The sequence below is a fragment of the Megascapheus bottae genome, chromosome 19 (genome assembly GCF_031878675.1).
Source record: "Megascapheus bottae isolate mThoBot1 chromosome 19, mThoBot2.hap1, whole genome shotgun sequence".
Taxonomy (NCBI): domain Eukaryota; kingdom Metazoa; phylum Chordata; class Mammalia; order Rodentia; family Geomyidae; genus Megascapheus; species Megascapheus bottae.
In genome coordinates, this window is record NC_143527.1 from 4,210,490 (window position 1) to 4,236,256 (window position 25,767).

Below are 25,767 nucleotides of genomic sequence, written 5' to 3' on the forward strand. Positions count from 1 at the left end.
AAGGAAACTGTATATTTTTTTGATAAGGGAATAAGTATAATGGATAACCTATCGCAAATCCCAGTTCTGAACATGGATATGAGATCATTTCTGAACATATTAAATGACTCCTGTTTGTTCTCTGCTATGTTCAGAGAATAGAATGGCGCCTTTAGGAATTCTATTGTTTACATTTATATGTGAGAAACCAAACAGCCCAAAATCTGTTTGTAAGATTTTTAATATCTCTGGGAGTTTAACAATTTTTGATAGCAGAGAAAATATATAGCTTTCCCGTGGTTAATGTATTCATTTCCTAAGGCTGCCGTCACAAATTACAGCAAATTGTGTGGATTTACACAATGGGAGCTCGTTGTCTGGTGGTTCTGGGAATTTACGGCTGAGGCGAGGTGGCCTCTGGAAGCCGAGGGATGATGTGCTTGGAGCGCTTCTTGGCATCTGGTGGCTGTGTGTTTCCTTGGTTTATAGAAGTCAAGTTACTTGAATCTATGATTAGTGTTTAGCATGTGTACTGGGAAAAAATTGTTGAGGAAAAGACCAATGAAGAAAATAGAAGCTAAGCACACAAATTTAAAAACTTAATGATGCCAAAAAATGATCCATAAAGATACATGTTACCTAAAATCCCAGAAAGAAACAAGAAAGGAAGAAAAGAAAGAAACGTAAGAAAGAGGGAGGGTGGGAGGGAGGGGGAGAAAAAAAAAGACAAAAAGCACAAACAGAAAAAATAAAAATATGGATGTCCATAGAGATTCTATAAAATTAAAGCCATTATGGGGTAAATTATTTGCAAGATATAACAGCTTAAATGATACAAATCGTAAAACCTTTTTAAAAATAAAATCAACAAATTCAATGAGTAAACTAACTGGATTAAAAAATGTGGTAAATTGGACTTTCTTAAAGCTATGCTAAACTTTCTCCACAATCTACTCTAGTGATAGGATAAGATATTTGCGCACAAATACTCTGATACAGGGTGTGATGGAAGCATTACTTGAAACATTTCAAGACTAGGACAGCCCTAAATCTTATTCATTAGGTAAATGCATCAAGAAAATACAGTATAGCAACAGAGTGGAATTTTACTCAGGTCAAAGTGGGCATAAGCTACCAGTGTGTCCTGTGGATGAGTGTCACTCATTACAATAACAAATGCTAAGAAGAGTCTGCATGTGATGTATATGTGTTCTATTAAATGGCATCTCTAGAAAAGCTACATTCATCCCCAGAGACTGGACACCACCTGTTGCTGGAGAGAGGGCCTGCCCCGCCAAGACTCCACGCAAGGGAGAGGACCACAGCTGGATGTCTCCACACCAGGAGACTCATATTCAGTTGTTATCTTGGACAATTTTTCCCTTCATGGAGACTAACACAATTTATAACTTGAAATGCCATCAATACGTAAAGCTGTTCTTTAGAAGATATTATGGGCTAGTTTAGGAGAGATAGGGCAGTCTGAAAGTTTAAATACCAGTGTAGTCTATTTTCAGTTTTAATGAGCTGATGTTATTAAACACACCAGCTCATTTCATGTTTAATTTACGTTAATCTTAATAGACAATATATTTCAAATCACATTCTCAGTTCTCCAAGGCAGTGAGAGGAAAAGCCAGAAAGCAATTGCAGCACTGCTTAGGCTGTCCTTATTCTATCCACAGGCCTAGCCTCAGCCTGAAGGTCATTGCACAGGCTCAATGTAGAATGACCCTTAAATAGTCTTTATTTTCCTACAGAGAAGTTAGAGCTATTATTTTTACCAAAATGGAACAGAAAAGGCTGGCTTCCAGGAAATATTTGCATTTTGTTACAGAGCTCCTTATTTTTCAAGATAGTTTATAGTAAATAATGATTTTGTTTTATGGATGAGTTGAAAAGAAAAAAAACAGGAACAAAGATAAAATGAGAATTTTCATAGTCCCATAAAACTGAGGATCCTCTCAACCGGAGGACCCAAAGGCCGCTGCCAGAATCCGGGGGAAGAAACAGAGTGCAGACCCTGTGGCGGGTGTGTTGTCATTCCCTTCAGGTTAAGTCTTCTACACTTTATGAGGTCCCCATGTGTAGCACAGACCATTATTATTTTTATTGCTGACAACCACAGAAATAGGAAAACCTCCAAGTGTAATTTTTCACATTAACTGCTTCCTGGTAGATTATGACTTTTTTCAAAGACACAATGGCTTTTGGATCTCCTAGGTGAAAGTCTGGTTTCACCAACCCACCTCCACCTTTTGTGACGCCCTTTAGGTCACTGAGGAGGACAGGGCTTACAGAGAACATGCTGTATGACATCCAGCCAGGTGCTAGCTCTGACTTTCCAGGGGAATCCGTTTCTACTCACCTCTGGCTGCCCTGCTTCTTCCATGGCTCCTGGGACTGGCACTCCGTTTCCTTCAAACAGCCTGTTGTAAAGAGAAGGCTCAGAACTCCTGTTGCAGTGTATGAGAAAATGCTTTGCCTTTTATGTTCATAGCCATGAATCTTATGTATGGTGCTTGGCATTATTCATGCTGCATTGAACTTTAAACAGTTGCTGTTGCTTCTATTGTTCATTCTCTGACACCTGTGAATCTTAAAGTAGAATGAGATATGTCTTATGTTTACAGTTTAGCACTCAACTGTCTTCATCCCTCTGTTTCCACGCCTAAACTTGCCTAAGTTTTCAGAGGAATGATGGGTGTGGGTTTGTATATAAGTCACACTCTGCATGTATATTGAGAACTGGGCGTTTTCCTTCTACTTCATGGTTGTGTCACATAGAATGTCTGCCATGCTTTCCTTTGCATTTTAATGTTCACGATGGTGTCTGGCAGTAATTCTGACAGGACGGCACTCAGCTTCTGTAAGCTATTCTGAGAGTGCAGTGCTCAACCTCAGGGTCTCAAACTTTGGGTTGTCATCGAATCTCTGTTTTATCTTGAGCCTCTGCTTCTGCTTTTGTGTTCATAATTTCTTCTGTGGAAAAACGTTGTAAAGCTCATAGCCAACAGAGGGGTCCCTGGGAGGACTGGAGACGAGGGGGGAGATGGGGATGATGGAGGTAAGGGAGAGGATGGAGAGGATGGGGATAACATATCAGAGCCCCAGTATGAGGCCAGACGACCTTCATGCACTGGCGGGTAGGTCAGAACACAAAGCAGCCTGAAAGCCTGTGGATTTCTGAGGATTCCTCTTACTCCTTGCCTGGGCCAGAAGTACTTGCTGCTGGGGCCAAGAGTTTGGCCTAGTGATACTGTGCTTACTTAGCATAAACAGAGACCTGGGTTTGATTCCTCAGCAGCCCATACATAGAAAAAAGCCAGAAGTGGTGTTGTGGCTCAAGTAGTAGAACTCTAGCCTTGAGAAAGTCCAAGGACAGTGCTCAGACCCTGAGTTCAAGGCCCAGGACTGGCAAAAAAAAAGTACTTGCTGCTTCCTAGAGGCTGTGTTCAGCTCTATATCCAATGCCAACCTTGAGGCACAGTGGCTACCTGAGAAGTTCTAGCCTCTCCTTTCCACCCAGGCCAGCCCGTCAACTCCAGGTCTCACGCCCACAATCCCTTCTTTTATTCTTTCTTTGCTTTTCTTTTCTAGGCAGAGCTGTGGAGCATCTCCTCATGACTCTACTGATCATATGTACTTTTTTACAGAGAAGTCTCCTCAAGTATCTAGCCCACATTTCAATTTGGCTGTCATTTCTTTGAGGTTTTGTTTCAGTGGGTTTAATTTTTTGAGCTTGAGTTATATTTTAGATACGAGGCCCTTCTCTGATGCATACCTAGTTATGGTGGTCTCCTTCTGTCCGCTTTGTAATGATCTTGTTGTCTGTATCCTTACCATGCAGAATCTCTTCCGTTTTTTGCGATCCCATTGATCTAGTGTTTCTTCCATTTGTTGTGATTCTGGGTCTTTACTTATGAAGTTTTGAAGTATGCCAAGAAGCTTTAGTGTTTGCCCTATCCCTTCCTGTAACATTTTCAGGGTATCTGGTTTTCCACGTGGTCTTCAGTCTACTTGAAATCGTTTAGGGTGCAAAGTGATACAGCAACATGTTAATGATTAAAGGAATGAGGGGGCTAGCCTTCCTTCCCTCCCTCTCTCCCTCCCTCCCTCCTTCCCCCCTCTCTCTTTCTTTCTTTCTAACTTCTTCTTTTGGGAGGAGGGTCATGGGGCTTGAACTCGGCCTGGGTGCTGTTCCTGAGCTCTTCAGCTCAAGGCTGCCACCCTACCCTTGAGCCAAGCCCCACTTCCCATTTTCTAGAGATTAATTGGAGACAAGAGTCTTAGGTTCTTTTGTACCCGGGCTGGCTTTGAACCTTGATCCTCAGATCTCAGCCTCCTGAGTAGCTAGGATTACACACGTGAGCCACTCTGCCAGGCATTTATTTTTCTTCCTTCCTTCTTTCCTTCCTTCCTTCCTTCCTTCCTTCCTTCCTTCCTTCCTTCCTTCCTTCCTTCCTTTCTTTCATATCAAATTTTGGGGTAAGGTAGGGTGGAGAGGAGTGTAATTCCAAATACAAAAGCATCTCCTCAAGAATAAGAGAGCTATTTCTCCATCTCCCAGGAGTTCTGGGATGAAAATTCTCAGTAATTAAAGCCACAGTGGCTGCAATTTGATGAAATGTGCCATGAGGATGAAGGCAACACTTCCTTTGCTCTTCTATAATAAATATTCACTACCTGTCTACCCAAGAACACTAAAAAAGCAGGAATGGAAGGGAGGAAGGAAGGAAGGGCGGAATGAGGGGAGGAAAGAGCAGGGAGTGAAGGATGAGGGGAAAGAAATGCAGAATCAGAATTTTCCAGAATTCTTGTGGATGATACAAAGTTGTGCATGCTCTTCTTGGTCCTTTGCAGACACTGGGCATTGGAGCATGTCCACAATTCCTTATCACAATTTTGGTCTTTTAGTTTAATGATTATTTTCATCATTGAATAGTTACATAAAGGGGTCATAAGTCCACAGCGGACTTCTTGATCACTATTACCTTTTCCTACTTTCTCCCCCATCTCTACCCTTGTGGAAGGAGAAAAGAGTGTCTTGACTTTGGCAGTTGGCGACAGATTTTCATCTGGAAGACAAAGTAAACACACCTGAGTTTGGTGTCAGGGGCATCACGCCATTCTCTGTGTGTGCCTGAGGGAATCTGAAATATAGGCTCGGGGGCCTCACAGGAGTGAGTACTGGTTCTTCTTCATAGCTGGATTATCACACACCAGCGTCATGCTTTCCTCCCAGCATTTCCTTGCACCAGACCCTAGAAAGTGAGTCAATCACGCCTGGGCTCAGTGGTACTTATTGTTTTGTCAGAGAACACTTCTGTCCTGTCATATAGTCACCACATTATCTACTCTCTCATGAAAGGGTAAGACCCTGTGGGTCTGAGGAGATTCTAACATCTCTGTGCAGAGCTTAATGCCCAGAAGTTCTCAGTACATAAAGGAAATTTAGTCATTTGGAAAATGTTAGTAGAAAATATTATGTTTACTTAAGAAATTAAAGGTTTCAAAAGTAATAAAAATGAGGTTGTGGCCAGTATTAACATCATGAAGATGGAAAGTTGGAAAGATGGGCAGACATGTGCCTGTAAGAGAGAGACAGGACTAGGAGCACAGGAGAGAGTAACGTGTGTGGGAGATGCTGCATACACACCAGGTTCCGAGCTTAGGCTTTACCTCCTTCCATTCAAACATGAAACCTCAGCCCCCATTCCTTCTGCTCAGAGATGTAAGCCATTTCTCTCAGCAATTGAAATGGTAATGGTGGAGACAGCCAAAAAAGAGAAGTTACAGTTTCATTTCTATACACAACATAAACAAATATATCACAATTTGTTCCTCTAATAAAAATGTTTTTAATATTCAGTGCTCCACTCATAGATGCATTATTGAAAATGTTGAACACAATGACCTTCTAGATATATTTCTAAATAAATGTCAATTTTCAAACAATCACATAGTTTAAGAGCTCTTGCTGCTAAGAACCTGGTTATTTAGAGAGAGAGTGAGAAGAAGAGAGAAGGAGATGATTTGGACTAAATGAGCCAACAGGCAGACATATTTCTGACTATTTCATGGCTGTATTACTTGTGGAATTCATGGCACTTCTGTTTATTTGCAGATGATTTGTCTAATGGTCTTCCTATAAAACAAGTCTAAGCCAGGCACAGAGGCACATTCCTGTATTCGTAGTTTTACATAGTTCGAGATCAGCTGAGGCAAAAATTTGTGAGAATCCCATTTCCATGCATCAAAGCTGGTGTAGTGGTACAAGCCTGACAACTAGCTATTTGACCAGCATAAATAGAAGGATCACAGTTGAGGTGAGCCTTGGAATAAATACAAGACCTCATTCATAGATCAAACGTTAGAGAATTTGCCTGATGATACCAGGCCCTGAGTTCAAACTATAGCATCACCCCCACACTCCCCCCAAATTGTAATCTGAATGAGTGTCTGAACATTCAGATAGCCTTAATTGCTGCTGATAAAGGACCAAAAAAAAATATCTTGTAATCACCCGTTTTGAAATGAGAGGATTCGGAATATTGCTAATTAGAGACAATGTATAAACCAGGCCTTAATTCTAAATAACACGATATAACCAAAGACTCCAAAAAAAGAAAAAATCCCAACATTTCCACAGCAGCTTCTGGGAAGATGGCAGACTGAAATGGTAGGATCACTTCTCCCTCCTAGACCACTTCATAACAGACTTTTTCTAGAGACTCTTCTGCTGAACTGGTGTCTATTGAAGACTTGCTGTGTGCAGGGCAAGCGTTTGGCCCACCATGTGGCCAATTTTGGCCAGCATTAGGTCTATCCGAGCACTGGCTGCCCATCCTCCACTTGTGACCCTGGAGAGCAGCTGTGAGCATGGACAGGAGAGTGGGGTGGACCAGAAGCACACCCACATCAGAGGGAAGGAGTCCCCACTCCTGGACAGATGCACGGAAGCAGGTGGCCATTTTCCAGCTCTGCAAGCACTTCTGATCCTGGCTTGACTAAAATCCTCTACGGGTCAGACCCTTCTACCTTCATTTATTCCTGTTGTTCTCAGCCTTGGCATCCAATACCAAAGACTGAAACACACACAGCCATCTAAGAGAAAGTGTAAGGTCAGGGAAAGCCCTAGGCTCAGAGGAGGTAAAGGAGATTTTAGGTTTATATGTTGAGAAGACTATCAACTTATAGCCACACTACATCCTGGATCATTCCAAGGGAGAAGTAATCTTGTCTTTATGCCCACATAAACTATCAATCTCTTTTTTATTTTGACAAAGGGTGCATTATCATGGATTTTTACATAACCAAACAAGATGAAAAGCATCCCTACATTCCATCTTGATTTTGCTCCTTATGAGTAATCTCACAGAAAATGAAAGAATATTCATAAGCACCTGCAAGAAAATATAGAATATCGTAATTATGCTAAAACTATGAATACTCAACATATAAAAAGCATCACATTTTGTAATTATACCAAAGGTATTGAAATAAAATGTAAATGTGATTGGGTAAAAACATCTTTTCTTTAGTATAACATGAAAGTCTTCATGGCAAAAATTCCTGAATATGATAAACATGTTTTCATTTTCTTGAATAGAACAGAGTGATTATTTAAAGGACCATCCTATGCATATAGCTGTCCATGAGAGTAAGTTTCCAGATACTGTAACAAATGATCAGAGATAATCTGGTGACAAAGTAGAAAGGTTTCCTTTCATTCAGGGTTTCCCAAAGTGGTTTGAGGCCTTCTGGAGACAAGAACATCATGGAAAGGTGTCGTTGGTGGAGCAAAGCTGCTCACCTGATGGTAGCTGAGGAGTAGAAAAGAAGAGGCAAAGAGTTCTGTCCTCCTCAGGTCTCTTGGAGAGATCCCACACCATGTCATCATGAATTCACACATCCCGAAGGCTACACAACCTCCCAGGGGCACAGAGCAGAAAACCCCTAAACCCAGAGTCTATTAGAGGTCGTCCACACACAATGTCTCTGCCGCAGCATGATACAAGGCTGCTGAAACTGATGACGGAATGCATTTCCTGGCTTCCTCTTACTCCTTGACATTTTGACTTCGCCTCACAGAGGACAATGCAGAGTGTCTTGTCACAGAACGTCTGTGAAGACAACATGTGTCTGCGTAGAGACAGACCTGAGGAGGCAGGCGCCCTCTGAGTTGCGGGGTGCAGGGGTCGCCCCTCCCCCTTGATCCCCAAGAAAGCTGATTAGATCTCAAGAAGTACTTGTGCATTGCGGGAAGATAACAGTGGAACATATCTGGCTAGTTAATGGCCCTCTTTTCCAAGGATGGCTTCACTCTTTAGCTATGATGTGCTTGTTCCTTGCATTCTGTGTGGCCCTGTCTTCTTATACCTTTTCTTGTCTGCAAACTTACAAAAGAATGACAAGTGGTCCTGAAGTCACTGGGTTTTATAACGATTCCTACCTTATTTGTGGCAAACCAAAACTGTATTTCAAGTATTGGGGCATTATTTTACATGGAAACTGAAGAATAGAACTGAGACAATGTGAAACGGTTTTCCTGAAGCACAGCACTGATGGTGGTAAATTACTGTCGCCATTACAGAATCTCTGGAATTTCCTCTAACTATGCAGTCAGTGTGCACTATGATCCAGCAAGCTTACTTCTCCATAAATATCCAGAGGAAATACCACCAGGGATACATGATTTTCCCCTTTGTATTGAAGCATTGTTACAATTGTTACATCTGCTGACATGTTTATCAATGAATTGATTTTTAAAAAATGCTGTAGAACCATATAAAACATTTAATTTTGAGATAAAGGGTGAATTTAAGTAATAATTAGCATGATATATAAAACTGAGCAAATATTTGCATTAAATAGCATGCTGACTACATTATAGAAAGGAACTCACTGTAGTCAGGGGTGTCATAGTTATGGTAGAAATCTGTAAACTAATTTTTACAGTATTATTTTCATTTGACTTTCCCTCTGCCTTTCTGTCTCACAAGGCTTACAGAAAATGTGACATCTCGAGAAAGACATGATAGACTTACTGTATTTGACTTTAGGAAACAAGGTTTTTGTTTTACATGTGGCATGATACTTAAGGGAAATTTCATCAACTTACATTTAAAGGAATTACCTGAGTTGTGAAAAATAACTGAATGTTTGCTCTGAGCAATGGTGTTTTGGCAGGAGATATTGGCTAGAGAAAATAAAAATACAAATTAAAATTGTAAAACAGGTTGATACACTAATTTCTGCTGTAAATACAATGCATTTTTAATTTCATAGTCAGTATTTCCTGTCTGATTGTTTCATTAAATATTTTACTCCATGAGGCAAATGATACGTTAATTGCCCATTGATTTTTTTTAATATCCATCAAATACCTTCTCAAGCTTTACAAAGGATTTGCATAGGCAGGTTCCTAAGCCATGTTATTATTGCTTCTACTCAAATTGCAAATTCAGAGGGAACAGTGAGCAAGAGAATTTGTGACTTTAGTCTCATTACAAATACTTGTGTAAGGTTTCAAGCATATTTACATTTACCTAAGGCCTTGTTTTGATAAAATGAATTAATCATCCATTTTCTCTTGTGCTTGACTTTATAGTATTTCTGGAGGGCTTTTCAATAAAGCTTATTTTTTCATGACAGAAAAATAATTATTTGGAGTATTTACAAAATTCTGAGAATTCTTCTTCTTTTGTTTTTAAACATTTGAGCAAAGACTAAGTAGTTTAATGAGATTTCCTGCCATTTCCTCCTCACAGGTATCCTCTAGCGAGACAGTCTTGGGAACGTGGCTGGGAAATAAGCAACAACTCATCAATATGGAATCCTTCCTAATCTTTCCTCCCAGCAGGCCCTCAGACATTGCTGGCATCCTATCGCATCTCCCTTGTCGTGACGTATCTGCTGTGCAGTTTGGTAAATGTTGTCTCCTGAAAGACAGTGAACACAGCTTGTGTTGAGGTTCACATTTTCTTGCAGAAGGACAGTTGACAAGAAAATAACTGTGTTTCCATTGAAAAGCAGAGGATCCTAAACATCTTGGGCAACTATGTTTTCTTTCCTCCCCAAATGCAAATCTAAGTATATTCTAATGTACATTTAAAAAACTGAAATATAATGAGAAATATGCAGAACGGAGGGGGAAGACAGAGACAGAGACAGAGACAGAGACACAGAGAGAGAGAGAGAGGAGAATGAACTGCCAGCTTTGCCACAAGGCTTCCTTAGGCAATTTTAAATTGCCTAACACCTCATCATCAACGAGCTCAGTCTCCGACAGAAAGCAGACACAGGGCACACTCCTGAAGCTGTAATAAATAACAGGTTCAAAATCCTGATATCAAAATTTGTGTCATGCTTGAAAACAGCAAGGAATAGGAAAGCAGCACACACAACACTCCCCTCCCTTTTTTCTTTCAGAATGTTAGGAATTGCATTTGGCTCGTGGCCTTCCCAAAATTACATTTTGTGCAAATGAGACATATTCTAATTTTCCATTTAGCTTAGCGTGGTGAGCTCTAACATTGGAAGGCAGAGTCTGATCTTAGCACTGCGGCTGTCCCTCAACACTCTGTGATAAGATAGAAATCTCCAAATGTGACATGTGTGGGGCTGAGCTTGTCACCAGATTTATCCTCACTTCAGGCTTCTATGCCGAGATTCCCTTTCTTCTCCCATCCTGAAGGTGTTTGTCTTAAAAACAATTTGAAACTAAATTCCGGAGCTCATTAACTAGGAGTGACACTGCCAGGGCAAAGGAAAAGACAGGCTTCTGTGACCCTGTTATGAGATGCAAATTCTCTTGGTAGTTCAGAGCTGTTCGTCAACAGAAGCTAGACGTCCGTTCCAGGGTGAACATCAAAGTGGCATGCCTATGGTTCCTACCTGCAAAGGAAGTCGTGTTCCTTTACTTCTCCATTTCAAGGAAATGCTGCAGTAGTTCAGACGCGCATCTCACCTGACTGTTTAAGATGCGCTTTCCCCGGCAGTCTACCTCTAGTTGGACCTGACATTTGGGAAAAGGGTAGAGGGAAAGCGCCACGGGGACTTCTAATGGCTGAATACAATGTAGTTCTAAGGGTGTTTTGTCAGACTGCTGGTTGTCCCACAGCATCCCAGTGACAGATGTGACAATCTGAGTGTATTTTCATCTTCTCAACTGGACAGTATTCTTAACTTGGATAAAGTCCAATTTATTTTTCTTTTATTTTATGAATCATAGCCTTTTAGGACAGGTCTAATGCTTTGCAGGTCTGTCTCACATTTGTGGTTGTGTTTCATTTTATGTATTTATTTATGTGATTCCAGCCCTCAGCCTTCTATTGGCATCTGATAATGCCAAACAGAGCTTCTCCCCACAGAAGCAGAGTCGAGCTTACACTTATTCATAACAGCTTAGCCATTCTTTCACGGATGTACATGGAAGCTGAATTCAGGCAGGACTCTTGTGAGCAGTAGTTGAGGGAATGGAGATCTGGAGATCTCTACTATTGACTGACACCGATCCCACAGAATGGACATTCAGGAACTGTCGGGTAAGACACTATCAAAGTCTGAGGAAGACCATCAGGATTTCCATAGTGCTTTCAATAATTTACCTCGCACCCGGCAGGGATTAAAAGTTTGCTTTGCCAGCTTGACTGTGTGTGTGATTTGTTTCCTGGCTGATAACCATTCCGACCAGGGAAGAGAAGCACATTGCCTGTCTTCTTCGGCCTTTGACATTCTGCAGAGTCTTTTGTGTTGGGGGTAGAGCTCTCATTAAATCTGTAATGAAAGTGGGTTGCATCAGAGCAGAGAGTTCAAGCGCAGCTCAATGAGCACAGCAGCTGGCATGCCTACCTGTGTCATTCCTGCTGTCAGTGCCACATTGGCGGACAGGGGCCACATCAGCTCCTCTGACTCTCAGGGACCAGAGTTTGATCAGTTACCCCTGGCTTCCCTGCTCCAGAGAGGAGAAAGCCCGGGCAATTAATTGAGGTGAAGTGTCATCCAGCCATTTATTTGAGTTTTACACAGGTGGCATCACACATTATGTAGGGCAGAGCAGAAATTAAGCTGGCACAGGTTCTAGACCTGAATGCCAAGGAGACTCAATGAAGGATGAGTCGAGATTTGGTACTTTTGAGCTATGAACATAGGCGATAATATGATAGGCACAGCCCAAAGCTGGAATTCATTCTGTAAGAGTTACTGAGATAATTTTAAGACAGAAAATTAGAGTAACAATGCACCAAAAATATATTCGGAAAGAAAATTACTGTAATTAAATATGTAAAAAAGCAGAGAAAAAGTTAACTGCAAACCTTCTCATATACTTACCTTCTACAAAATGTATTCAATAACGCACAAATATATATGGTTTCTAGAACCTCAAGGCATTTCATAATGTATGTTGAATTCGAATCGAGCAGTTTTAGATGTTTATAATTTCATTTAGGCTTAATCATGTCATACAATTATATTTCATATTCTTGATGATATGTACTTGATCTTACCTAAAATAACTCATCTGTATAATTTTATCTATCATTGTATCTTCCTCCCAATTATTAAAAAAATGAGTAGAACTTTCCTTAATTTGGAAAACAAAGTTCTTTGTCCCATTTAGGGACAGGAGCAAACACATGAATTCCTTGGAAGAGGAGGGTCTACAAGAAGGCATGTGTGCAGCAAGGTGTGACTAGATTCTAGAACAAGTTTCTTTTAGAGTCAAAGAAAAGATACCTGGGAGATTCTGGAGCATACAGCCAAAACCTGTAGATTTCAGGAGGAAGTAGAAACAGTACCAAATCCATAGACTTATCCTCTTGAAAATGTTTCAAGAGAGCAGTGGCTATAATGTGTGCACTGTATTTGGCTCTGCTTATTTACTAAGGACTGTGTCAACAGATCTACCAGGGCATTTTACCCATGACCACAATGGGCCTTGCTTGAGAAACCCAGGAAGGAATTTCTTTGGGAAAGAAAATGAGAAAATCCTCCTGAAATCAGTGGGTCAGGGCCTTACAGAACACTTTGGTTTTGCTCAGAGTGGATTGAGAGCAGAGCCTTACAGGGCAGCTCTCTCCTAGCATTTCTTACAGTAATTTGTCAGAATGCTGACAAGAGAAAAAGGCACAAATGAAAAGTATAAAAATAAAACTTCCAACTTTTATATAGCATTGAGAATGCACTAAGGAATTCTGCATTATTGCTGGTAGTCAGTGTACGGGGAGTGGGAGAGGGGCGGTGAACGGTGCTTGTGTCCAACTGAGAATTGTCTCAAAATTGAGACAAGTTGAAAGGAGCATTCAAATCCAGTCCCCATGGCGTGACTGTGAAACTGAGATCATTTCAGGTGAGCGAAAATAAAATTCCCAATGAAAAGTATGCAAAATCAAAAGAGTTAATTGACTATATCATTTCCATCATACTGCCATAAGGAAATAAGTTCGTCTGGGTGTATCAATGCACCTCCTATCTGGCAAATATAATGTAACCCTTCTATTAATTGCAATAAAAATATATGAAAAAAAACAGAAAAGTTTCTTTTTGCCAGTCATGGGCTTGAACTCACTGACTGGGCACTGTCCTTGGGCTTTCTAGAGGCTAGTGGTCTACAACTGGGGCCATAGCATCCTTTTCTGTATATGGTACATACATACTAGGCAAGCACTCTAACACTAGGCCATGCTCCTGGTCCCATCAGTCGTCTTTACAATCTAAGGGTAATGCATCCAAGTCAACTCAGGTGAATCTTTATTCATGAGTATTTATAGAATTTCTATTCTGGGCCATTTTCACTTTTATGTCTTCAAAGGAAAGGGCTTATGGAATTCCAGAGTTCATGTTTTTGTGGACATTTGTCTTTGAAAGACACCTCCCCCCCCAAAAAAAAAATAGAACAGATTGTGAAGACAATTCTCTTGCTGGGAGAAGAGTCTTAGGGATCAAAACGAAAAGGTATAGAATGCGAATTTTGAACAGTGCGAGCAACCAAGACTCAGAAGCCTAGGGGAGAATAACAAAAGGGAAACAACTATAAATAAAAGAGAACTTTAAAATTTTGGGGTTAGCTCATCCCTCTTGAGAGATAATGAGGTATTGTATTTCTGGTGCATTTGCAGACATGGCTGTTCTGAGGCAGTCAGGTTTGTCATGAAGAAGGCCAAGGTCAAGTTCTTTGCAAAGTTCTTATGTCCTGATGCCTCTCCACTGCCCACTCCCCAGAGACCCACTTCTGTCTACAGATGCTGTCACTGCTCATGTATGAGGAAACATGTTTATGATGTTGCCTACGGCAATATTTCCTTTGCTGGCCATGTGAAAATTTTAGCACATTTCTATTCTTGTATATACATACACCCATATACACATTATATGTTTTTTTCTTATTTATTCATCCATTGGTAGACACTTTCTGCTCATTCTGTCAAAAATGTATGATTCTATAGTACTTTCAGAACGATCTTGGTCATTTTTGTACAAAAGACTGACATCTCCAGATCTAGTGTTAAGGTGAATAATCTGACAGGACCACGAAGTGTCAGAGTGAAACACTTCTCGGTGTGTAGGGAAAATAGACTTGTTAGGAATATAGAAACCAGTCCCAAGGAGATGTGAATAAGAGCCTCCTGTTCTTTGAAGGATCTCAATTTGAAATTTTCCACTGTGGGACAAAAAATATAGCCACACATTTAAAGACTTCACTAGTATATTACGTGATGTATGAAAATGGCACATGAGATAACAGCCTAAAAGGTTGCCACCAGAACTAAATGATCTCGTAGATGTTTCTTAAATATTTAAGAAAGTTCATGCAAAACAGATTGTGATAATTAGGATTATTAGAACTACAGTTACTTTCCGATTTATATTAAGTACAAAAATAACTTACTTCATCTTACCATAGTATAGGTTGAATTTCACATAGATTAGAAATATGAGATGCTGTTTCTTTAAAGTAAAACCATAGCTTTGATCCTTGTCTTCTTACTAAGTTTCGAGAAAATTTGCAAGGAAATGTCTTTATTTCTTAGGTTCTGTTTTCTTCCCTCTGAAAAGAAATATGTAACTTTGAAAGTTGTTCACTGGATAAAGTCCAAGGTAATCATTGCTTGAGAATAAAATTCTTGTCCTTATCTAAGGGTGTAGAAGCATTGAAAACAAAGGGGATCAAGAAATGAAGCCCAGCAATTAAAACAGTTCACATTCTGCATTCTGGATTCAGTACACATAAAATACAGCTTCTAAGTCATTCTGTATTTCCATAGTTTGTTGAGGTTGATTTGGGGAAGAAACTCATTTTCTAAAGTATTCTTATGGTAAACTTGGGGGTATTTTTGTGCTGTGCTCTAGCTGGCTTTGTTACTAAGGTATTGTTCAATGCCTTGAAGAAGAGTTTGAGGCTTTCCATAAAGTTGAATTATTCCCTGTTTTGACTGTCTAATTGGAGTTGTGTTGCAGATGCTGTTTCTGTTTGTTATTAAACTCAGCCATTAATTATAAATGATAGTAAAGCATTCAGGCATTCTGATAGCTAATTTGGTTAAATATTACCTGTCTTATAAATCTAAGTAATAGGTGTCATGTGGACACAAATGGGTTCTACAACAGATGGTTTCAGTAAAATATACATAGATGAGCTATAGGAGGAATTTAGGAGATAAAATGAGCATTGTACCAAAAGGCGAACCTTTCTCATTAGCAGTAGTGAATGAATTTTCATCTTTTAAGACTTGCTGGTGAAATGGGCTTACCAATTCCACCACTCTCAATGAAAACCAATCATTTTTCAAAATGTTCCTGAATTAAGCTTATAAACATCAGATTACCAAAGACAATAACAAATAACAGCACATCTAGCAAGATCATTTGCTGATTAGGCTATGTAAAATGCTGATAAATTTGGGAGAGTTTTCTGAAAAAAGCTGAGCCTTTTTCCTTATCTCAAGGGTGATGCCATGGGCTCCACTCTGGACCTCACAGGCCAGCATGGGGGGAAGCACCCTCCCTCCCCTTCCCAGCAGGTTAGGGTCCCTTGACAGCTGTCCCAGAAACTGAGAGATCTTTGCAAGCAAGACTTGGGATTCCTCCCCCATTCTTGTGATTTCTTGCTAAGTGAGAACATTTCATTTCCCCCTGTAGTGCCTAATTTAGGAACCATGTATGTTCTGGCTCATTTTCCTATGGAATTGACTTTGAACTCAGAATTCAAAGAACACAGCTATCTGGGATCTGCGTGTAAGTGTTAGCCTGTGCAAGAAGTGTGGGATATATTGAAGGGATACACAGGAAGAACGAGCATATGAAAAATAATTCGTTGACACTGTGACGTCATGGTGAACACCTTTTCATACAGTACACATTCTTCTAGTTCACAAAGGCTTTCTGGAATCGTAAACAGAGGGTCTTTTGATTGTAACAATGTAATTCTATTTTTTTTCCTGAAGAAAGAATGCATTCCATTTTATGACATGGCTTTATGAAAAGATATAATGGGATATTATACCATCATTCTCCTCTAATAGTAACATTTAATACAATATCTACCACCAGAAAAATACATATTTAAGGTGATGAATGTGTTACCTAAACTGATTATACCCACATATACCCAGAGTAGACACAAATCCAGTATCACAATTTCACATATAAAAAGTAAAATTCAAATTTCGATTTTTTGAGAGACGAGACAGTCTCCCTACAAAATCCAGGTTGGCTTAACACTGTTATTCTCCTCCTTCCACAGTGGCCCAAGTGTTAGTATTTCAAGTGCGTAATTCCATACTTAACTAAAATATCCTGGATTTCTCTTCAATTTATTATATCTGTGTAGCTTTAAAGTTTATCTAAAACATGAGATAAAATTCAAGACATCTTTTCCAAAATCTTCTTGTGGTTTCCTGTTCTTTGGCAAACATTTCGGTATTTTCTTTTGTGGTTGTTGTCTTTCACTCTTAATATGGCGACTGAGACCCAGTCAAAATACTTTTCTGGTTTTATAATCTTGCTTCCAACAGTGTTCAGGTACTAAGGGTCATTTGCTGGTCAAAGGAAAAGTTACTTTAGTTGCAGTCTTCAGAAGCCACAACTATCTTTGAAAGCTCTTCTTGTAGAGTGTAAATGGCCTCAGAGCCTGTAATTTGCTAGTGATTCCACTGTAGAAAAGAGAAAAAGTACTTCAAATGGTGTGTGGGCTGTAGTTGGTGGGAAATATTTCAGACATTAAGTTGCCTTTGTTCTTTCTACACAAAATCCTCACTTTTTTAAAGCAGTAAGTTTTCCCCACATACCTTTCAAATATTTCCGTTGTTTCAAAAAGCTGATCTCTTTTGTAAAATAAATGAATTAATTACCTCAGTACTGAATGTTTGCTTTATTTTACTATTTAAATACAATGCAATTTAGTTATATAGAAAATCAAAGTGCAAAGAACAAATGCTCATTTATTGAACTACCTCTCTAACAAGGAAAGAAAAGCATCTTGAATTATATCACAGAGTAGAATGTGAACTCAGAAAAAGTATCAAATTTCAATATCCTTCTATAATCCATTTAAGATTGTCTTAATCAAGTTACAAAAACTAGTTTAGGGACACTTAATTTTTCCATGAGTATTTATTTTTGGAACTCTTCTCCTTTGTTACGGAAGAGATAAAAAAGGAACCAATTTAAGATCATTGAATAGGAAAATGTCATATGAGCAAAACCCTAATGAATACAACGTAACTAGTTTTGTTACTATTTGAGTGAAGAACAAAGTATTAATAATATTCCACTGGCCAGGAGGATGGCGCATAATTGAAATTCCAGCCATTCAGAAAGAAAAGCTAGAAGAAGCATGTCATGGCTAGCCCAGACAGAAGTGCAAAATCCTGCAGAAAAATAGCTAGGACAGTGGGAGAGTGCGGGCAGTAGTATCCATGAAATAAAAAGGAGGGAGTGTTGCTGGGGCAGAGAAACAGGAAGTAGTATCCTTGGAACCAAAAGTGGGGAGTGTTGAAGGGACAAAAAGTAGTTTCCATGCAACAGGAAGTAGAAAGTGTTTCTGGTGCAGAGAAACAGGAAATTTCCAGCGTAGAATGGATGGTGTTGCTGTGAAGTAGAGAAATGGAAGTAGGATGCACAGAACGGGAAGGCAGAAATGTTGTTGGACTAGGGGACCAGAAAGTAGTATCCATAAAACAGAAAGTGGGTAATGTGGTCAGAGGAATGGAATACGAAACAGAATAACAGCTATGCTATTTTCAAAATTGGACTCGAGTATGCTCACTTGTAATAGCCTACATCTTTAAAAGAAATCAAAATGTGCATTGATGATTTTAGTAAATCTCCTAAATTGTCCTAGTAATGGATTTGATGTTTTATAGATTTTAATTTTACTGAATCAGTACTGTTGCAAATTCCTGCTTAGGATAGATATTTTCAACAGAATATATATATATATATATATATATACAAATATACACATATATATCAGATAGCGTTTATGTGTCATTTTCTATAAAAATGTCTTATAGAAATTCATCTGTTTTTTATTTGTTTCATTATCCTTAGGAAACAATTGTCATTTATTTTATTTTTCATGTATGTCTCTTAATATGGCATTAAAGGAGCTTCTTATGAAGAGTTATAGGTTAATATTACTAGTAAATACTTCCTATTTTGATAATTATTTTGTGACATTTTGTGGATTTTCTATATGCCAGAAATGTTTTCTCAAAATTATGCTCAACAAAACATGACTTCAGTATCATTAACACCAGAGAAGCATTCATATATATACATGTATATATATGCATATATATATATATATTAAAGATAAAACAAAACATCTCCATTATGTTTTCCCAGTACATCATCATGGTAGATTCCCAGTGTCGTGCTGGGTTCTTTGTAAAGTGCCTGCTAGAACAGCAAGAGATGTGGCTCCTTGATGATGCTGGAACACAGTGCCTGTAGAATGTGCTGGTTTATGCATTGATTTGTGACCTTGTTTGAATTGTGCATTGAACAGAATATTTAGCTTCATTCATGGGTCTTGTTCTGTGCCATGTGTTTGTAGTTTGTTGAAACTTCTGTCCGCTCCTGGAATTTTGTAATAGCTGATAAAATACCTTTAATTTTAGACTCACTTCTTTAAAATGAAAACCAAATGTTTTTTAAAAATTCTTATTATAGAACACGTGCAGCATGTCCTGTTTCCACCATGGTTCCAGCACCGTTTCCCAATATCTATCTTCATCACTCGGCTGAACACACCATAGGATAAATTATCCATGAATGGCTGAGTTCACACCACTCGCACATTCTCAGCTCATCCACAGTTTCTTCACCCTCTACTGCCTCTGCCTTCAGGTATATCTCAGAATGTCTGTGACATTTTATTTTTGCAGTGCTACTCATGTGGATGATTCACTTTTTATTTCTCATACATTCGCTGGGCATTTTACTTGTATTTTGCATAGTTATGTTTTTCAGATCTCGTGATTCTTCATCCTAAATTCTTGGTCCACTTTCTAATTAGTATCACTAATTCGCAGCATGAGATATTCACCCATATAGCTGCATTTCTTAAAACAGATCTTTATCTCTGTTAGTGTTTCCAACAGATTATCAGAAGCCTCCATTTATATGTCATTCAGGAAAGCTGAGTGATGGATTTAAAGGTAAATTGGTCATGTGTTCTTCTCTTCAAGCCTTCTTCTCAATGTGTATTAATAGTATATTGGCTTCATTTGGACAACATTTTATCACTGCACTTGTTACACTCAACCCTTTTAATTGTTTCAGAAAACCCACTTATCTTGTCTTCATAAAGTGTTGAGAGAAAACAGAGAATTTGAGAGTGCCTGTCTCAAGACTTTCTGTGTATAATGTGCGGACCATACTCACTGAAATGAATTGTTTAAATAAGATTAAAAATAAAATGATAGGGATCACAAGAACATAAGTTGGTATATACAAGTGTAAATTACCATGGTAAATCTTCTGGTATTATTCACATGTATTTTGAGGATAAAGTGAAATGGACATGGTTGGATGATAGATTCCAATGGGAAGGACCAGCTGAGCAGAGAGGGTGAATGAAAGTTAATATGTACTTTATATGTACATATGAAAATAGAACAAAAATAAATCTGGTGAAAGTGTTCTAGGAGGAGGAGGGAGAGTGATGGAGTAGGTGAATTGGGTTAGGATTATTGTGAAACCCCATTGGATGACTGAAAGATGCTAGCAAAAATGTTTGATAAACAAACTTAACAAATGTTCCCAAAGGAATGCTATCACCTCTTGCTTCTGTCATCAGCTGTACCTGTATGGTACAGGACACCAATCAATATGTTTGTTGTTGTTGTTATGTGTTGTTATTGTACTTTTACTCTATTGACTTTGTTCTGCTCATTTTGCGCTAGATACTCAAAGGAAATATAAATATATTCAATTGTTAGTTATATATGAACAGGTACATATGGTTCATTGTAAAGGTTTAGAGATTTAGATCAAACATTTCCTTCCATCCTCTGCCCCATAGCTATTGAGACTTGCTATTTTTACTTACTTTTCCATTTGAGAAATTCATTTCAATCATTTTGTAATGCCATGTTTCTATTTCTCCTTGCTTTTGCATGAATTCAGCTTCTTTTGTTTTTAAAATGTATCAATAATATTTGGAGGTCAAATCTTTGGAACTTTATTTATGTCATCTATAATTCAGTGCCTTACTATGAAACATATTAAAAGTATTTATCATAATCTTAATGAGATTAAATTTAAATTGTAGTTCTAGTTTTATTAAGAAATTGTTCTTTTAGAAAGACAACAAAATATTTATGTGGATGATATAAAGCTCGTGTCGAAGTGCCTCTTTTTATTTCTTTATCTTTGTCCTCCTCGGGAAAGAAAAGCTGGCAATTACTCTATAACAAAGAACTTTGAAAATAAAAGAGTGGGTGTGAGGGGCCGGGAGTTTGGCTTAGTGGTTAAAGTGCTTGCCTAGCATGCACGAAGACCCGGGTTCGATTCCTTGGTACCACATATATAGAAAAAGCCTGAAGTGGTGCTGAGGCTCAAGTGGTAGAGCTCTAGCCTTGAGAAAGTCCAAGGACAGTGCTCAGGCCCTGAGCTCAAGCCCAGGACTGGCAAAAAAAAAAAAGAGTGAGTGTGAAAGACAGTGAGAGCAAGCAAGAGAGAGACATCTCATATGAAGGTAACTTAGCAGGACTTAATGTACATAAATACAAGATATATCATCACAAATAAAGACAGAGTTTATCATTTGTTGGGTTATAGATGGAAGGAAATGGGAATTTGTTTACTTTCTCCTTACTTTCCCTGTATAAACTAGATTGTAAAACCTAAACCAAACTATAAATATCTTCCTGTAAGCTAATGTATCATATATACCATATATTACACTATTAATGTTTATTTAATACTTGAAACCTAAACACATCACTTTGCAATAGGAGGATAATTAGGAGAATATTTGGAAGCTATGTCTGACAGATAAGCCGTGTTTCTGTTGGTGTGTGCTCATACTCTTAGTTATTCCTCAGTACCTGTATGGCTGTGAATCGTGTGGAAGTGTCTTGATATGCCAGTCCTTGGAGAAAATGCCCTGCCTTGCCCACTGTCAAAGCACAGCTGTTTTGCCAAAATCCTTTTCTAGTCTCACCTTCCTGATAAACTCTTCAGAACCCAAAGATGGACTCTCATCTGCCAGGAAAGTAGCTATCTGCTCACACGCTTGTCTAGCATACCTGTCTTTTGTTTCATGCCAGCAATGCTGAGAAAAAATTATAAGCATTTTTGTATTGCAAATAGTCTCACAAATTAAATATGAACTAATCAGCATTTTCAATATGGTATCTTATATTTCATTTGTTTTAGTGTTGACAGCAAGTCTTTAAATGTAGATGAGACTCATACTTGCACAGTGAAAGAATATACTGAAACTGTGTCCTGAAATAAATATGGTGACTTCAGTTAGAAAGATTTATCTACGTATCTGTTGGATCCAGATATCATTTAAATAGCTATTCAATTTAAATTCAATAGGAATTTACTACTCAGTCATTAAAACAAATCAAATTATTTAGGATTACAAATGATTGAAAACATAGCATCTGCTCCTCTGTGACCAGAAGACATTCATCCTGGAAGAACTTATTGATTTTTGTGATTCCTTATTATTTTGAATTCTTCAGAAACAATGTACTTTGGCCATGGACTTATAGGTCTTCACACATTCTATCCTATTTTAGATGTCTTATAGAGTAGTAAAATATCTAATCTTTGAAGATTTTCTAGGATAAGCAAATATTGTTGGAAATCACAGTCATTTTTACTTCATAATAAAATATAGAAAATTTGATATATATTTTGTATTATGTATGGTTTCAAGCTAAATGAATTTAATTATATTTTATGATGAAAAATCCAAAGTGAACTTCTCAATTAAATATCTATTTCAATCTCTTCCATGCTGGTTTAATATGAGCCTACATTTTCTTTTGCCATTAGATGATATGTTTCTCAATTTTTCTTTCTTTCCTTCCATCCTTTAAAAAATTGGTTAATGTTTATTCCTTTCAATATTTATAATCAAATTACCATAGTAAAAACTTTGACTTGAAAAAATAATGCTCTTTTTCCTGTTTCACAATCTCTTGTTGGAAACAATTACTTATATACTCTTCCATCTCATACCAGAATTAATAACTTCTCATTTAGTTATAAATCAAGAGTTGAGAGTCCCTATATAAATTTAGACTTTAAATGATCAAAATCTTATGCATACTTCAGGAGTTCTTCTTAGCCTTCAAGTTGTAAGTTTCTTCTTATACTTCCCAACTTGGGCTAGGAAATTAATTTTTCTCTCTTTTTCCCGTCTTAACTAAAAGAAAATGACAAAATCGTGGGAAGACATTGCTTCTTAGCTTACTTAGTTACAGTGTCTCCAAATCACTGTTAGATGAAACTTAATATGATGCTCTAAGCCCAATTTCAACTTTGAATCTTAGCTTCAGCTCTCTGATACTGTGACCCACGGCTAGATGTCCTAATTAACTTTCTGTTGGCCCCAGTTTTCTCATTTGCGAATGGTCAAATTGAAGCTTATCTTAGAGAATTATGCTGTAGAATAAATGGAAACAGCACATATACTCTACGAATTCTCAAGTATTACTATTTTTTTTTACTTCCAGTGATATCTTCCACTGCTTAGAGGCACAGCGTCACTGATATTGAAGAGAGTTGTTGCAGTTTCTAGCCTAAAATATGAAAGGCTGAGAAATCCTCACTGTCTGAGTTAGGAAGCATAATGGACAGAGATATAGTGACTTTCTTCCAGCCATTAAAGCACCAAGATTGCATTTCAACAAGACTGAAACCTGAAGAATGACGAACTAAGTGTAAGGAGATTTGGAATCTCAACAGCAGGTAACCTGTCAAGGAAGCAAGAAAGAGCCCGTGTCAGGGGAAAGTGCAAGAACCAACTTTACATGAAGCATCTGCCAATGAATGCTTAGTTGGGACTTACATACAAATATTGAGTCCTAGCGGTATGGCCCAAGCAATATTCACATTTATATTTAGACTTCTATCCTGGCCTTCCATAAATGTTGATAAGCAAGATTAAAGAAGAAAGCCTGGAGTGGAAACATTAAAGAAGAAAGCCAGAAGTGTCGGGCATGGGGGCTCATGCCTGTAATCCTAGCTAATCAAGAGACTGAGATCTGAGGATCACTCTTCAAAGCCACCCAGGGCACTAAAGACCATGAGACGCATATCTCCAATTAACCACCAGAAAACCAGAAGTGGCGCTGTAGCTCAAAGTGGTAGAGCAGTACTAGTCTTGTGTGCAAGAGCTCAGGGAAAGCGCCCAGGCCCGAAGTTCAAGTCCCATGATTAAAAAAAAAAGATTAAAGAAGACTGTCAGGGGGGCCGGGAGTTTGGCCTAGTGGTTAAAGTGCTTGCCTAGCATGGACGAAGACCTGGGTTCGATTCCTCAGTACCACATACATAGCAAAAAGCCATAAGTGGTGCTGAGGCTCAAGCGGTAGAGCTCTAGCCTTGAGAAAGTCCAAGGACAGTGCTCAGGCCCTGAGCTCAAGCCCAGGACTGGCAAAAAAAAAAAAAAAGAAGACTGTCAGATTTGAAAAACATTTATAAATATAAGCTAAACTAAACAAGCGAACAAGCGTATTTCTTTATTCGTAGCACATCAGATTTAGTATCAATTTATATAAATGAGGATATTGACATTTGCTAGAAAGAAAAAAAAATCTTTGATTTATATGTGAACAACTGGTGACCTTCAATAAACACAGAACAAAAACACACGGTTGAGAAAGGAGAAATCATTTTAATTGGTAACTTCAGCCTTTTGTCTTCAGAAAGCCTTAGGTCAAGCTGACAGAAACCAGTTAACACTCTGAACCAACTTTATCTAGTGCCATTTCAAAAGCATGGAGTACAAATGTAATTCTTGCTGTGCTCACTCTTGTCTCAGTTTAGGTAACAGAACTGTGATTCACTTACTTGATCTGGAAAAAAAAGCCTGAAAAATTAGAGTTTATCCTAGTGACCTTACAAGTCAGCCAGCTCTATCCAGTATGTACTGGAAAATAACATTGTATTTGTTACAGAAGGTGGATTTATGGTGACATGTTCATTCCTGTTCTTCATACACATTGCTGAAATGCACCATCTTTCTCTCATCTCCTCATGTTCCCCTTCTCAAACAATTTCTACAAGTTTCCTTGTGCTATTTTCATATGTACGCCAAGTACATTAGCCGCACTGACGCTCCTTCATCCTCTCTGTTCACAGACTCCTCTCCTGTGTTTTAAGAGCATCTCAAATTTGGCAACAGTCCTGCTCTTCTAATGCTGCTAACGTGCTTCCATGCATGCAGGCTGCGGTCTGTGGCTGCACTGTTTGAGCATGTATATTCCTCATGAGTTAGCTCAAAAACAGGCTTCCCGGATGACATTTCCCTCTGAAGCTCTCCAAACCCTCCCTGACGTAATCTGGATATGGACCTCTAAATCTTCCTGTAAGTTTTCCCTAAGGTTTTCCTGAGTGAGTGTAGGTTCATTTTGCATGATTATTTGTTAGAGTCTTCACTTCCAGTTCTCCTATTTGATCAATATCTCTATAAATTTGCACCCATCTTTGACCCCAGCCCCTGGGTCAATCAATCTTCATCACCGGTCCTCGCTCTTTTATATTGTTCACATGTTAATATTCGGTTTCCTTCATCGCAGTGTAAGAAGTGGTGGAGTGAACATATGACTCTAACTGATATCATGCTGGCTTTACTTGACAAGGTGCAAGCATTCTCAGGACTACAAAGAAAGAAACCCACACAAGTGCAGAAATGCTTGAAACGTATGATGTAGGCATTTTACGCTGCGGCTCCTTTGGAGAGTGTCAGGAATAAGCAGAGATGCGACAGTAAATATGCTGAAACTACTTTTACTTTTATAAACCTTAGACTCAATTGCATTTTTGCATGAGCTTCCCACCTGGCAAAACAAATAGATTTCCTTTGACTTAAAGCTAGATTTAGGAAACGCAACATTTCATTTTATCACCTTTACCTTCACTGAGTTCAAATGACATGTTTCCATTTGCAGTGATTTCCTTTACCTAAGGTCGTAAATCTCATTGTGGAATTCTTATTTTAATGCTTTAATTACTATGTGGAACTTGTAATTCAGTTTCAAAAGCCTCTTTGAGGGATGGGATGCATCTAACAATGTATCTGTCATATAGATAGGA

General features: G+C 38.5%; 1 long non-coding RNA gene across 1 annotated transcript; it reads right to left on the reverse strand.

Moving 5' to 3' along the window:
• Positions 1-266: 266 nt before the first annotated feature.
• LOC150049563 (uncharacterized) lies at positions 267-5,226 on the reverse strand. Its single transcript, XR_016538855.1, has 4 exons — positions 5,080-5,226; positions 3,823-3,995; positions 2,348-2,577; positions 267-511 (listed from the first exon to the last, which is right to left on the reverse strand). It is a non-coding gene; the product is annotated as an uncharacterized LOC150049563 (long non-coding RNA).
• Positions 5,227-25,767: the final 20,541 nt, after the last annotated feature.